Source organism: Hemibagrus wyckioides, linkage group LG07, assembly GCF_019097595.1.
Source record: "Hemibagrus wyckioides isolate EC202008001 linkage group LG07, SWU_Hwy_1.0, whole genome shotgun sequence".
In the NCBI taxonomy this organism is placed as follows: domain Eukaryota; kingdom Metazoa; phylum Chordata; class Actinopteri; order Siluriformes; family Bagridae; genus Hemibagrus; species Hemibagrus wyckioides.
In genome coordinates, this window is record NC_080716.1 from 29,220,192 (window position 1) to 29,233,707 (window position 13,516).

Consider the following 13,516-nt stretch of genomic DNA (forward strand, 5'->3'; position numbering starts at 1 on the left):
ACACACACACACACGAAACAGAGTCAAACAGTTATTCCATTCAATATAACATGTGGTGTTTAGACTATAATAAAGTGAGGAAATGTTTTAGATTGCTCAGATTTCTGTATATTTTATATTATAGTTTAAGTAATGAAACACTCTAACACTGTTACAGAAAAATACTGAGTGATGTGCTGGTGTTATGAAGCTGAGTTACTGTGTCCACCTTGAAGTAGAGATTATATTCTTATAACAGCATGTGTCAATGATTACAATAGAATTTATTCATGAATGACACCCTGTACTTTTTGTCTATTTCTAGTTACATTTACTGTTGTGGAATGTCTGCAAAACAAGTTAGTTCCTGTTCTTGTCACATTATGGGGCTGGAGGCAGTAGAAGTGCCGAAATTACAAGTACAAGTGTAGAAATTCATTAATTTACAGAGAAAAAAGAAACTATAAAATGAATACAGGAATGAAGTAAAAACAAACGCTAGGTCAGTGCTGTGAAAGACACACACATGGGTAACAACAGTTGAAAGACAAAGACATGGAGAAACAAAGGATCTTAAATACACAAACAAATCAAGTATGAAACCGAAAACAGGTGAGTATAACCCAGACACATTAGAACAACAACCAATGACAGGACAGGGGTGGAGAAAAGACATGAATCAGAATTATTTTAAATGTTTTTAAATAAAAATAGAATTACAATAATTACAATATTTAGTCTTGACATACCTTTCACTGTAATCTTGACAGGATCACTGAAGTAGCTGGACTGTGAGTAGTGGTTTCCCCTGATTGCTTGACACTTGTACTCTGTTTCTCCTGCATTATCGACTGTCACTTTAAGTGTGTTCTCTTGTTCACCGTTCAGATTCTGTAACTGATTATTTTTGTACCAGCGAAACTTCCATCCAGTCCCCTGCTGCAGCTCACAGCTCAGAGTGACGGTGTCTCCAGTGTAGACGGAGCTCTGAGGATTCACTCTCACAGTCGGTTTGGGTTTTTCTGTTGGTATGAAATGATCAAGGAGTCAGAGCTGCTTTTCACTTTACAACATAAGCAGTAGATTCACTGTGTCTAACAGATGCTTTGTGTCTAAAACAAACATTTATATTTAACACTTTATACAAGATATTACAGTTGTATGTTTTCTTACACGGCTGGTATTCAGTTTATTTTCAATGTAACTAAGTTCATGATTGGATTGAAGTGTAGAATTTGCTGATTTTAGATAATTTTATGGATCCAGCACTAATCCTGCACCACCATCTGAACATATCTGCATCTTTTTAAAAATGAGCAAAAACATGACTTCCTACAGTAAAGCTATTAAAGACAGGTGTTATATAATATTATAATCTCTATGCTAAAATATTATAAAGTATTCAAATAACCATAGATATTAATAACTAGAAATATAGCCAACAGAACAGATGTGAATCAGGGATTATTTCCCCAGCAGTGTTAGTGTGCAAACTTAATATAAAACCCAGATGCTACTGAAGAAGACATGATGATGATTCTTGGGAAAGAAATTGGTGTCTACTAGAAACAGGGACTCAGTTACTGACAGCTCAAAATCTGATCCCTAAAAATAATGTTAACATATTAAATAAGAAATAAAAACACCCACAGACTCACCTGATACAGTCAGTGTAACAGCATCACTGGAGTGTGAGGAGCGTGAACCTCCTCTCTCTGCTCCTCTACAGGTGTATTTACCTGTGTGGGTCACTTCAACACCACTGATTCTGTACACCTGTCCACTACTGACAGGACTGTGTGAAGCATCTTTATACCAGCTGTACTGCCAGCTAGAGACACTTTCATCCTGTATGTCACATCTCAGAGTGACGGTCTCTCCACTGAACACCTGATTATCAGGATCTATGGATGCCACTGGTTTAGGTCTTGCTGTAGAAACATAACAGAGCATCTAAATGATTATGATGAATGTTTCATCATGGTGTATAATGATGACATAGGTGGAATAGTAAGTAATTTGCTTTAATTAACACTGTCAGTTAATTTACAGATACAGGGGGAGCACAAAATAATGTGAACACCCATTTGTATAGGGGTTAATATTACTTGTGTATGCTACTGTGAAAATAAGTGTTCTGATTATCACTCATTTATTTTTAATTACTAGACATTGTCGATTATAGTAAATAAATGTGATTATCATTTGTTTGTTTTATTAATATATATTGTCTGGGTTGCATGCCAGTATAAAACAAGCTGTGCTCATCAGTGGTTGATTTAAAGGAGAAGTTCACTTCCAGAATAAAAATAATTTCCTCACCCCCTTGTCATCCAAGATGTTCATGTCTTTCTTCCTTCATTCGTAAAGAAATTATTTCTTTTGACCAAAATATTTCAGGATTTTTCTCCATATAGTGGACTTCAATGGTGCCGCGTGTTTGAACTTCCAAAATGCAGTTTAAATGTAGTTTACATAGTGCCACAGACGCACATCTCAGAGTTAGTGCTAGATTAGCTTTTATGATTTTTCTAAGAAAATGACCAATCATTTCGCTAGATAAGAGCCTTCTTCCTGGGCTGGGATGGTTTAGAGCTCTTTGAAGCTGCATTTAAACTGCATTTTGGAAGTTCAAACTCAGGGCACCATTGAAGTCCACTATATGGACTATATACTGAAGAAAGAAAGACATGAACATCTTGGATGACAAGGGGATGAGGAAATTATTTACACACACACACACACACACATACACACATACACACACACACACACACACGAAACAGAGTCAAACAGTTATTCCATTCAATATAACATGTGGTGTTTAGACTATAATAAAGTGAGGAAATGTTTTAGATTGCTCAGATTTCTGTATATTTTATATTATAGTTTAAGTAATGAAACACTCTAACACTGTTACAGAAAAATACTGAGTGATGTGCTGGTGTTATGAAGCTGAGTTACTGTTTCCACCTTGAAGTAGAGATTATATTCTTATAACAGCATGTGTCAATGATTACAATATAATTTATTCATGAATGACACCCTGTACTTTTTGTCTATTTCTAGTTACATTTACTGTTGTGGAATGTCTGCAAAACAAGTTAGTTCCTGTTCTTGTCACATTATGGGGCTGGAGGCAGTAGAAGTGCCGAAATTACAAGTACAAGTGTAGAAATTCATTAATTTACAGAGAAAAAAGAAACTATAAAATGAATACAGGAATGAAGTAAAAACAAACGCTAGGTCAGTGCTGTGAAAGACACACACATGGGTAACAACAGTTGAAAGACAAAGACATGGAGAAACAAAGGATCTTAAATACACAAACAAATCAAGTATGAAACCGAAAACAGGTGAGTATAACCCAGACACATTAGAACAACAACCAATGACAGGACAGGGGTGGAGAAAAGACATGAATCAGAATTATTTTAAATGTTTTTAAATAAAAATAGAATTACAATAATTACAATATTTAGTCTTGACATACCTTTCACTGTAATCTTGACAGGATCACTGAAGTAGCTGGACTGTGAGTAGTGGTTTCCCCTGATTGCTTGACACTTGTACTCTGTTTCTCCTGCATTATCGACTGTCACTTTAAGTGTGTTCTCTTGATCACCGTTCAGATTCTGTAACTGATTATTTTTGTACCAGCGAAACTTCCATCCAGTCCCCTGCTGCAGCTCACAGCTCAGAGTGACGGTGTCTCCAGTGTAGACGGAGCTCTGAGGATTCACTCTCACAGTCGGTTTGGGTTTTTCTGTTGGTATGAAATGATGGAGTCAGAGCTGCTTTTCACTTTACAACATAAGCAGTAGATTCACTGTGTCTAACAGATGCTTTGTGTCTAAAACAAACATTTATATTTAACACTTTATACAAGATGTTACAGTTGTATGTTTTCTTACACGGCTGGTATTCAGTTTATTTTCAATGTAACTAAGTTCATGATTGGATTGAAGTGTAGAATTTGCTGATTTTAGATAATTTTATGGATCCAGCACTAATCCTGCACCACCATCTGAACATATCTGCATCTTTTTAAAAATGAGCAACAACATGACTTCCTACAGTAAAGCTATTAAAGACAGGTGTTATATAATATTATAATCTCTATGCTAAAATATTATAAAGTATTCAAATAACCATAGATATTAATAACTAGAAATATAGCCAACAGAACAGATGTGAATCAGGGATTATTTCCCCAGCAGTGTTAGTCTGCAAACTTAATATAAAACCCAGATGCTACTGAAGAAGACATGATGATGATTCTTGGGAAAGAAATTGGTGTCTACTAGAAACAGGGACTCAGTTACTGACAGCTCAAAATCTGATCCCTAAAAATAATGTTAACATATTAAATAAGAAATAAAAACACCCACAGACTCACCTGATACAGTCAGTGTAACAGCATCACTGGAGTGTGAGGAGCGTGAACCTCCTCTCTCTGCTCCTCTACAGGTGTATTTACCTGTGTGGGTCACTTCAACACCACTGATTCTGTACACCTGTCCACTACTGACAGGACTGTGTGAAGCATCTTTATACCAGCTGTACTGCCAGCTAGAGACACTTTCATCCTGTATGTCACATCTCAGAGTGACGGTCTCTCCACTGAACACCTGATTATCAGGATCTATGGATGCCACTGGTTTAGGTCTTGCTGTAGAAACATAACAGAGCATCTAAATGATTATGATGAATGTTTCATCATGGTGTATAATGATGACATAGGTGGAATAGTAAGTAATTTGCTTTAATTAACACTGTCAGTTAATTTACAGATACAGGGGGAGCACAAAATAATGTGAACACCCATTTGTATAGGGGTTAATATTACTTGTGTATGCTACTGTGAAAATAAGTGTTCTGATTATCACTCATTTATTTTTAATTACTAGACATTGTCGATTATAGTAAATAAATGTGATTATCATTTGTTTGTTTTATTAATATATATTGTCTGGGTTGCATGCCAGTATAAAACAAGCTGTGCTCATCAGTGGTTGATTTAAAGGAGAAGTTCACTTCCAGAATAAAAATAATTTCCTCACCCCCTTGTCATCCAAGATGTTCATGTCTTTCTTCCTTCATTCGTAAAGAAATTATTTTTTTTGACCAAAATATTTCAGGATTTTTCTCCATATAGTGGACTTCAATGGTGCCGCGTGTTTGAACTTCCAAAATGCAGTTTAAATGTAGTTTACATAGTGCCACAGACGCACATCTCAGAGTTAGTGCTAGATTAGCTTTTATGATTTTTCTAAGAAAATGACCAATCATGTCGCTAGATAAGAGCCTTCTTCCTGGGCTGGGATGGTTTAGAGCTCTTTGAAGCTGCATTTAAACTGCATTTTGGAAGTTCAAACTCAGGGCACCATTGAAGTCCACTATATGGACTATATACTGAAGAAAGAAAGACATGAACATCTTGGATGACAAGGGGATGAGGAAATTATTTACACACACACACACATACACACATACACACATACACACACACACACACACACGAAACAGAGTCAAACAGTTATTCCATTCAATATAACATGTGGTGTTTAGACTATAATAAAGTGAGGAAATGTTTTAGATTGCTCAGATTTCTGTATATTTTATATTATAGTTTAAGTAATGAAACACTCTAACACTGTTACAGAAAAATACTGAGTGATGTGCTGGTGTTATGAAGCTGAGTTACTGTTTCCACCTTGAAGTAGAGATTATATTCTTATAACAGCATGTGTCAATGATTACAATAGAATTTATTCATGAATGACACCCTGTACTTTTTGTCTATTTCTAGTTACATTTACTGTTGTGGAATGTCTACAAAACAAGTTAGTTCCTGTTCTTGTCACATTATGGGGCTGGAGGCAGTAGAAGTGCCGAAATTACAAGTACAAGTGTAGAAATTCATTAATTTACAGAGAAAAAAGAAACTATAAAATGAATACAGGAATGAAGTAAAAACAAACGCTAGGTCAGTGCTGTGAAAGACACACACATGGGTAACAACAGTTGAAAGACAAAGACATGGAGAAACAAAGGATCTTAAATACACAAACAAATCAAGTATGAAACTGAAAACAGGTGAGTATAACCCAGACACATTAGAACAACAACCAATGACAGGACAGGGGTGGAGAAAAGACATGAATCAGAATTATTTTAAATGTTTTTAAATAAAAATAGAATTACAATAATTACAATATTTAGTCTTGACATACCTTTCACTGTAATCTTGACAGGATCACTGAAGTAGCTGGACTGTGAGTAGTGGTTTCCCCTGATTGCTTGACACTTGTACTCTGTTTCTCCTGCATTATCGACTGTCACTTTAAGTGTGTTCTCTTGTTCACCGTTCAGATTCTGTAACTGATTATTTTTGTACCAGCGAAACTTCCATCCAGTCCCCTGCTGCAGCTCACAGCTCAGAGTGACGGTGTCTCCAGTGTAGACGGAGCTCTGAGGATTCACTCTCACAGTCGGTTTGGGTTTTGCTGTTGGTATGAAATGATGAAGGAGTCAGAGCTGCTTTTCTCATTACAACATAAGCAGTAGATTCACTGTGTCTAACAGATGCTTTGTGTCTAAAACAAACATTTATATTTAACACTTTATACAAGATGTTACAGTTGTATGTTTTCTTACATGGCTGGTATTCAGTTTATTTTCAATGTAACTAAGTTCATGATTGGATTGAAGTGTAGAATTTGCTGATTTTAGATAATTTTATGGATCCAGCACTAATCCTGCACCACCATCTGAACATATCTGCATCTTTTTAAAAATGAGCAACAACATGACTTCCTACAGTAAAGCCATTAAAGACAGGTGTTATATAATATTATAATCTCTATGCTAAAATATTATAAAGTATTCAAATAACCATAGATATTAATAACTAGAAATATAGCCAACAGAACAGATGTGAATCAGGGATTATTTCCCCAGCAGTGTTAGTGTGCAAACTTAATATAAAACCCAGATGCTACTGAAGAAGACATGATGATGATTCTTGGGAAAGAAATTGGTGTCTACTAGAAACAGGGACTCAGTTACTGACAGCTCAAAATCTGATCCCTAAAAATAATGTTAACATATTAAATAAGAAATAAAAACACCCACAGACTCACCTGATACAGTCAGTGTAACAGCATCACTGGAGTGTGAGGAGCGTGAACCTCCTCTCTCTGCTCCTCTACAGGTGTATTTACCTGTGTGGGTCACTTCAACACCACTGATTCTGTACACCTGTCCACTACTGACAGGACTGTGTGAAGCATCTTTATACCAGCTGTACTGCCAGCTAGAGACACTTTCATCCTGTATGTCACATCTCAGAGTGACGGTCTCTCCACTGAACACCTGATTATCAGGATCTATGGATGCCACTGGTTTACTGGGTCTTGCTGTAGAAACATAATAGAGCACCTAAATGATTATGATGAGTGTTTCATCATGGTGTATAATGATGACATTGGTGGAATAGTAAGTAATTTGCAATAATTAACACTGTCAGTTAATTTACAGATACAGGGGGAGCACAAAATAATGTGAACACCCATTTGTATAGGGGTTAATATTACTTGTGTATGCTACTGTGAAAATAAGTGTTCTGATTATCACTCATTTATTTTTAATTACTAGACATTGTCGATTATAGTAAATAAATGTGATTATCATTTGTTTGTTTTATTAATATATATTGTCTGGGTTGCATGCCAGTATAAAACAAGCTGTGCTCATCAGTGGTTGATTTAAAGGAGAAGTTCACTTCCAGAATAAAAATAATTTCCTCACCCCCTTGTCATCCAAGATGTTCATGTCTTTCTTCCTTCATTCGTAAAGAAATTATTTCTTTTGACCAAAATATTTCAGGATTTTTCTCCATATAGTGGACTTCAATGGTGCCGCGTGTTTGAACTTCCAAAATGCAGTTTAAATGTAGTTTACATAGTGCCACAGACGCACATCTCAGAGTTAGTGCTAGATTAGCTTTTATGATTTTTCTAAGAAAATGACCAATCATTTCGCTAGATAAGAGCCTTCTTCCTGGGCTGGGATGGTTTAGAGCTCTTTGAAGCTGCATTTAAACTGCATTTTGGAAGTTCAAACTCAGGGCACCATTGAAGTCCACTATATGGACTATATACTGAAGAAAGAAAGACATGAACATCTTGGATGACAAGGGGATGAGGAAATTATTTACACACACACACACACACACATACACACATACACACACACACACACACACGAAACAGAGTCAAACAGTTATTCCATTCAATATAACATGTGGTGTTTAGACTATAATAAAGTGAGGAAATGTTTTAGATTGCTCAGATTTCTGTATATTTTATATTATAGTTTAAGTAATGAAACACTCTAACACTGTTACAGAAAAATACTGAGTGATGTGCTGGTGTTATGAAGCTGAGTTACTGTTTCCACCTTGAAGTAGAGATTATATTCTTATAACAGCATGTGTCAATGATTACAATAGAATTTATTCATGAATGACACCCTGTACTTTTCATCCATTTCTAGTTAAATTTACTGTTGTGGAATGTCTACAAAACAAGTTAGTTCTGGTTCTTGTCACATTATGGGGCTGGAGGCAGTAGAAGTGCCGAAATTACAAGTACAAGTGTAGAAATTCATTAATTTACAGAGAAAAAAGAAACTATAAAATGAATACAGGAATGAAGTAAAAACAAACGCTAGGTCAGTGCTGTGAAAGACACACACATGGGTAACAACAGTTGAAAGACAAAGACATGGAGAAACAAAGGATCTTAAATACACAAACAAATCAAGTATGAAACCGAAAACAGGTGAGTATAACCCAGACACATTAGAACAACAACCAATGACAGGACAGGGGTGGAGAAAAGACATGAATCAGAATTATTTTAAATGTTTTTAAATAAAAATAGAATTACAATAATTACAATATTTAGTCTTGACATACCTTTCACTGTAATCTTGACAGGATCACTGAAGTAGCTGGACTGTGAGTAGTGGTTTCCCCTGATTGCTTGACACTTGTACTCTGTTTCTCCTGCATTATCGACTGTCACTTTAAGTGTGTTCTCTTGTTCACCGTTCAGATTCTGTAACTGATTATTTTTGTACCAGCGAAACTTCCATCCAGTCCCCTGCTGCAGCTCACAGCTCAGAGTGACGGTGTCTCCAGTGTAGACGGAGCTCTGAGGATTCACTCTCACAGTCGGTTTGGGTTTTGCTGTTGGTATGAAATGATGAAGGAGTCAGAGCTGCTTTTCACTTTACAACATAAGCAGTAGATTCACTGTGTCTAACAGATGCTTTGTGTCTAAAACAAACATTTATATTTAACACTTTATACAAGATATTACAGTTGTATGTTTTCTTACACGGCTGGTATTCAGTATATTTTCAATCTAACTAAGTTCAGGATTGAATTGAAGTGTAGAATTTGCTGAATTTAGATTGTTATATTATGGATCCTGCACTAATCCTTCTCCATCATCTGAACATATCTGCATCTTTTTAAAAATGAGCAAAAACATGACTTTCTACAGTAAAGCCATTAAAGACAGGTGTTATATAATATTATAAACTCTATGCTAAAATATTATAAAGTATTCAAGTAACCATAGATATTAATAACTAGAAATATAGCCAACAGAACAGATGTGAATCAGGGATTATTTCCCCAGCAGTGTTAGTGTGCAAACTTAATATAAAACCCAGATGCTACTGAAGAAGACATGAAGATGAATCTTGGTGTCTACTAGAAACAGGGACTCAGTTACTGACAGCTCAAAATCTGATCCCTAAAAATAATGTTAACATTAAATAAGAAATAAAAACACCCACAGACTCACCTGATACAGTCAGTGTAACAGCATCACTGGAGTGTGAGGAGTGTGAACCTCCTCTCTCTGCTCCTCTACAGGTGTATTTACCTGTGTGGGTCACTTCAACACCACTGATTCTGTACACCTGTCCACTACTGACAGGACTGTGTGAAGCATCTTTATACCAGCTGTACTGCCAGCTAGAGACACTTTCATCCTGTATTTCACATCTCAGAGTGACGGTCTCTCCACTCAACACCTGATTATCAGGATCTATGGATGCCACTGGTTTAGGTCTTGCTGTAGAAACATAATAGAGCACTTAAATGATTATGATGAATGTTTCATCATGGTGTATAATGATGACATAGGTGGAATAGTAAGTAGTTTGCTTTTATTAACACTGTGAATTAATTTACAGATACAGGGGGAGCACAAAATAATGTTAACACCCATTTGTATAGGGATTAATATTACTTGTGTATGCTGCTGTGAAAATAAGTGTTCTGATTATCACTCATTTATTTTTAATTACTAGACATTGTCTATTATAGTTTAAATGTGATTATCATTTGTTGATGTTTTATTTATATATATTGTCTACGTTGCATGCCAGTATAAAACAAGTTGTGTTCATCAGTGGTTAATTTAAAGAAAAAGTTCACTTCCAGAACAAAAATATACAAATAATTTCCATCCCAGAGCAGGTGCTAGATGAGCTTTTGTGGTTAAAAAGTATATGATTTTTTCATTTTTCTAATAAAATGACCAATCGTTTCTCTAGATAGGAGCCGTCTTCCTGGGCTGGGATGGTTTAGAGCTTTTAAAGCTGCTTGTAAACTGCATTTTGGAAGTTCAATCTCGTGGCACCATTGAAGTCCACTATATGGAGAAAATTCCTGAAATATTTTCCCGGGGGTGGGAGGAAATTAGTTGTAGATTTGTAAGTTGTAGGTGAACTTCTCCTTTAAGACATTGTTGAAATGTTGGATCATATTTTCCCACATAAACCCAGTCTTCATTATTAAAAGTTTCAGTATGATACACACACGCATTTGTACAAAGTTCCAACAGTTATTCCATTCAATATAATATGTGGTGTTTAAACTGTAATAAAGTAAGGAAATGTTTTAGATTGCTCAGATTTCTCTATATTTTTCCTTCTTGTTTCAAAGTTTAAGTAATGAAACACTCTAACACTGTTACTGAAAAATACTGAGTGATGTGCTGTTGTTATGAAGCTGAGTTACTGTTTCCACCTTGAAGTAGAGATTATGTTCTTATAACAGCATGTGTCAATGATTACAATATAATTTATTCATGAATGACACCCTGTACTTTTCATCCATTTCTAGTTAAATTTACTGTTGTGGAATGTCTACAAAACAAGTTAGTTCTGGTTCTTGTCACATTATGGGGCTGGAGGCAGTAGAAGTGCCGAAATTACAAGTACAAGTGTAGAAATTCATTAATTTACAGAGAAAAAAGAAACTATAAAATGAATACAGGAATGAAGTAAAAACAAACGCTAGGTCAGTGCTGTGAAAGACACACACATGGGTAACAACAGTTGAAAGACAAAGACATGGAGAAACAAAGGATCTTAAATACACAAACAAATCAAGTATGAAACCGAAAACAGGTGAGTATAACCCAGACACATTAGAACAACAACCAATGACAGGACAGGGGTGGAGAAAAGACATGAATCAGAATTATTTTAAATGTTTTTAAATAAAAATAGAATTACAATAATTACAATATTTAGTCTTGACATACCTTTCACTGTAATCTTGACAGGATCACTGAAGTAGCTGGACTGTGAGTAGTGGTTTCCCCTGATTGCTTGACACTTGTACTCTGTTTCTCCTGCATTATCGACTGTCACTTTAAGTGTGTTCTCTTGTTCACCGTTCAGATTCTGTAACTGATTATTTTTGTACCAGCGAAACTTCCATCCAGTCCCCTGCTGCAGCTCACAGCTCAGAGTGACGGTGTCTCCAGTGTAGACGGAGCTCTGAGGATTCACTCTCACAGTCGGTTTGGGTTTTTCTGTTGGTATGAAATGATGAAGGAGTCAGAGCTGCTTTTCACTTTACAACATAAGCAGTAGATTCACTGTGTCTAACAGATGCTTTGTGTCTAAAACAAACATTTATATTTAACACTTTATACAAGATGTTACAGTTGTATGTTTTCTTACACGGCTGGTATTCAGTATATTTTCAATCTAACTAAGTTCAGGATTGAATTGAAGTGTAGAATTTGCTGAATTTAGATTGTTATATTATGGATCCTGCACTAATCCTGCTCCATCATCTGAACATATCTGCATCTTTTTAAAAATGAGCAAAAACATGACTTTCTACAGTAAAGCCATTAAAGACAGGTGTTATATAATATTATAAACTCTATGCTAAAATATTATAAAGTATTCAAATGACCATAGATATTAATAACTAGAAATATAGCCAACAGAACAGATGTGAATCAGGGATTATTTCCCCAGCAGTGTTAGTGTGCAAACTTAATATAAAACCCAGATGCTACTGAAGAAGACATGAAGATGAATCTTGGTGTCTACTAGAAACAGGGACTCAGTTACTGACAGCTCAAAATCTGATCCCTAAAAATAATGTTAACATATTAAATAAGAAATAAAAACACCCACAGACTCACCTGATACAGTCAGTGTAACAGCATCACTGGAGTGTGAGGAGCGTGAACCTCCTCTCTCTGCTCCTCTACAGGTGTATTTACCTGTGTGGGTCACTTCAACACCACTGATTCTGTACACCTGTCCACTACTGACAGGACTGTGTGAAGCATCTTTATACCAGCTGTACTGCCAGCTAGAGACACTTTCATCCTGTATTTCACATCTCAGAGTGACGGTCTCTCCACTCAACACCTGATTATCAGGATCTATGGATGCCACTGGTTTAGGTTTTGCTGTAGAATAATAATAAAGCACATAAATTGCCATGATGAATTTATTTCCATGGTCTATAATGATAATATAATAGTGTATTAGAGTAATAGAGGAACAATTAATGCAACAGTTTGCTTTTATTAACACTATCAGCTAATTTACAAACACAGGGGTTGGACAAAATAATGTGAACACCCATTGTTATAAATGTAAATATTACATGTGTATGCTGCTGTGAAAAAATAAATGTTGTGATTATCATTTATTTATTTTTAATTTCTATATATTGTCTAGTTTTTATAACACTATAAAAACAGTTGTGCTCAGCAGTGGTTAATTTAAGACATTGTTGAAACTTTTCAAACTTCTAAAGTGAACAGATGGTGGGAGCATGTTTAGCAGGAGCATCTGTAACCTTTTCAGCCCAACTCTTTGGTGTTTTAAAGAGCAACAGTGTCCATGATTATGACTGTGTATACAGCGCATGGCAGGACTTCATCAGAGAAGAAAAATAATGGACGAAAATGAAAACTTAATGATAGGTCAAACTCCAGCAAGAATTGTGTCCAAACAACACAAAACTACTACAGCAAAAGTGACAGCAGAACTTAATATCCACATTAAAGATCCTGTTTCCAGAAAAACAGTCTAGAGAGAACTTCACAAAGCCAACATCCATGGAAGAGTTGCAACTGCTAAACCATTAATCACAGACACCAGTGCAAAAATGTGAAAAAAGATGGTCATGATC

At 35.7% G+C, this 13,516-nt stretch overlaps 1 pseudogene; it reads right to left on the reverse strand.

Moving 5' to 3' along the window:
• LOC131356294 (titin-like) overlaps window positions 1-12,819 on the reverse strand; it is a 47,101-nt pseudogene extending 34,282 nt beyond the window's left edge.
• Between the last annotated feature and the right edge of the window lie 697 nt (window positions 12,820-13,516).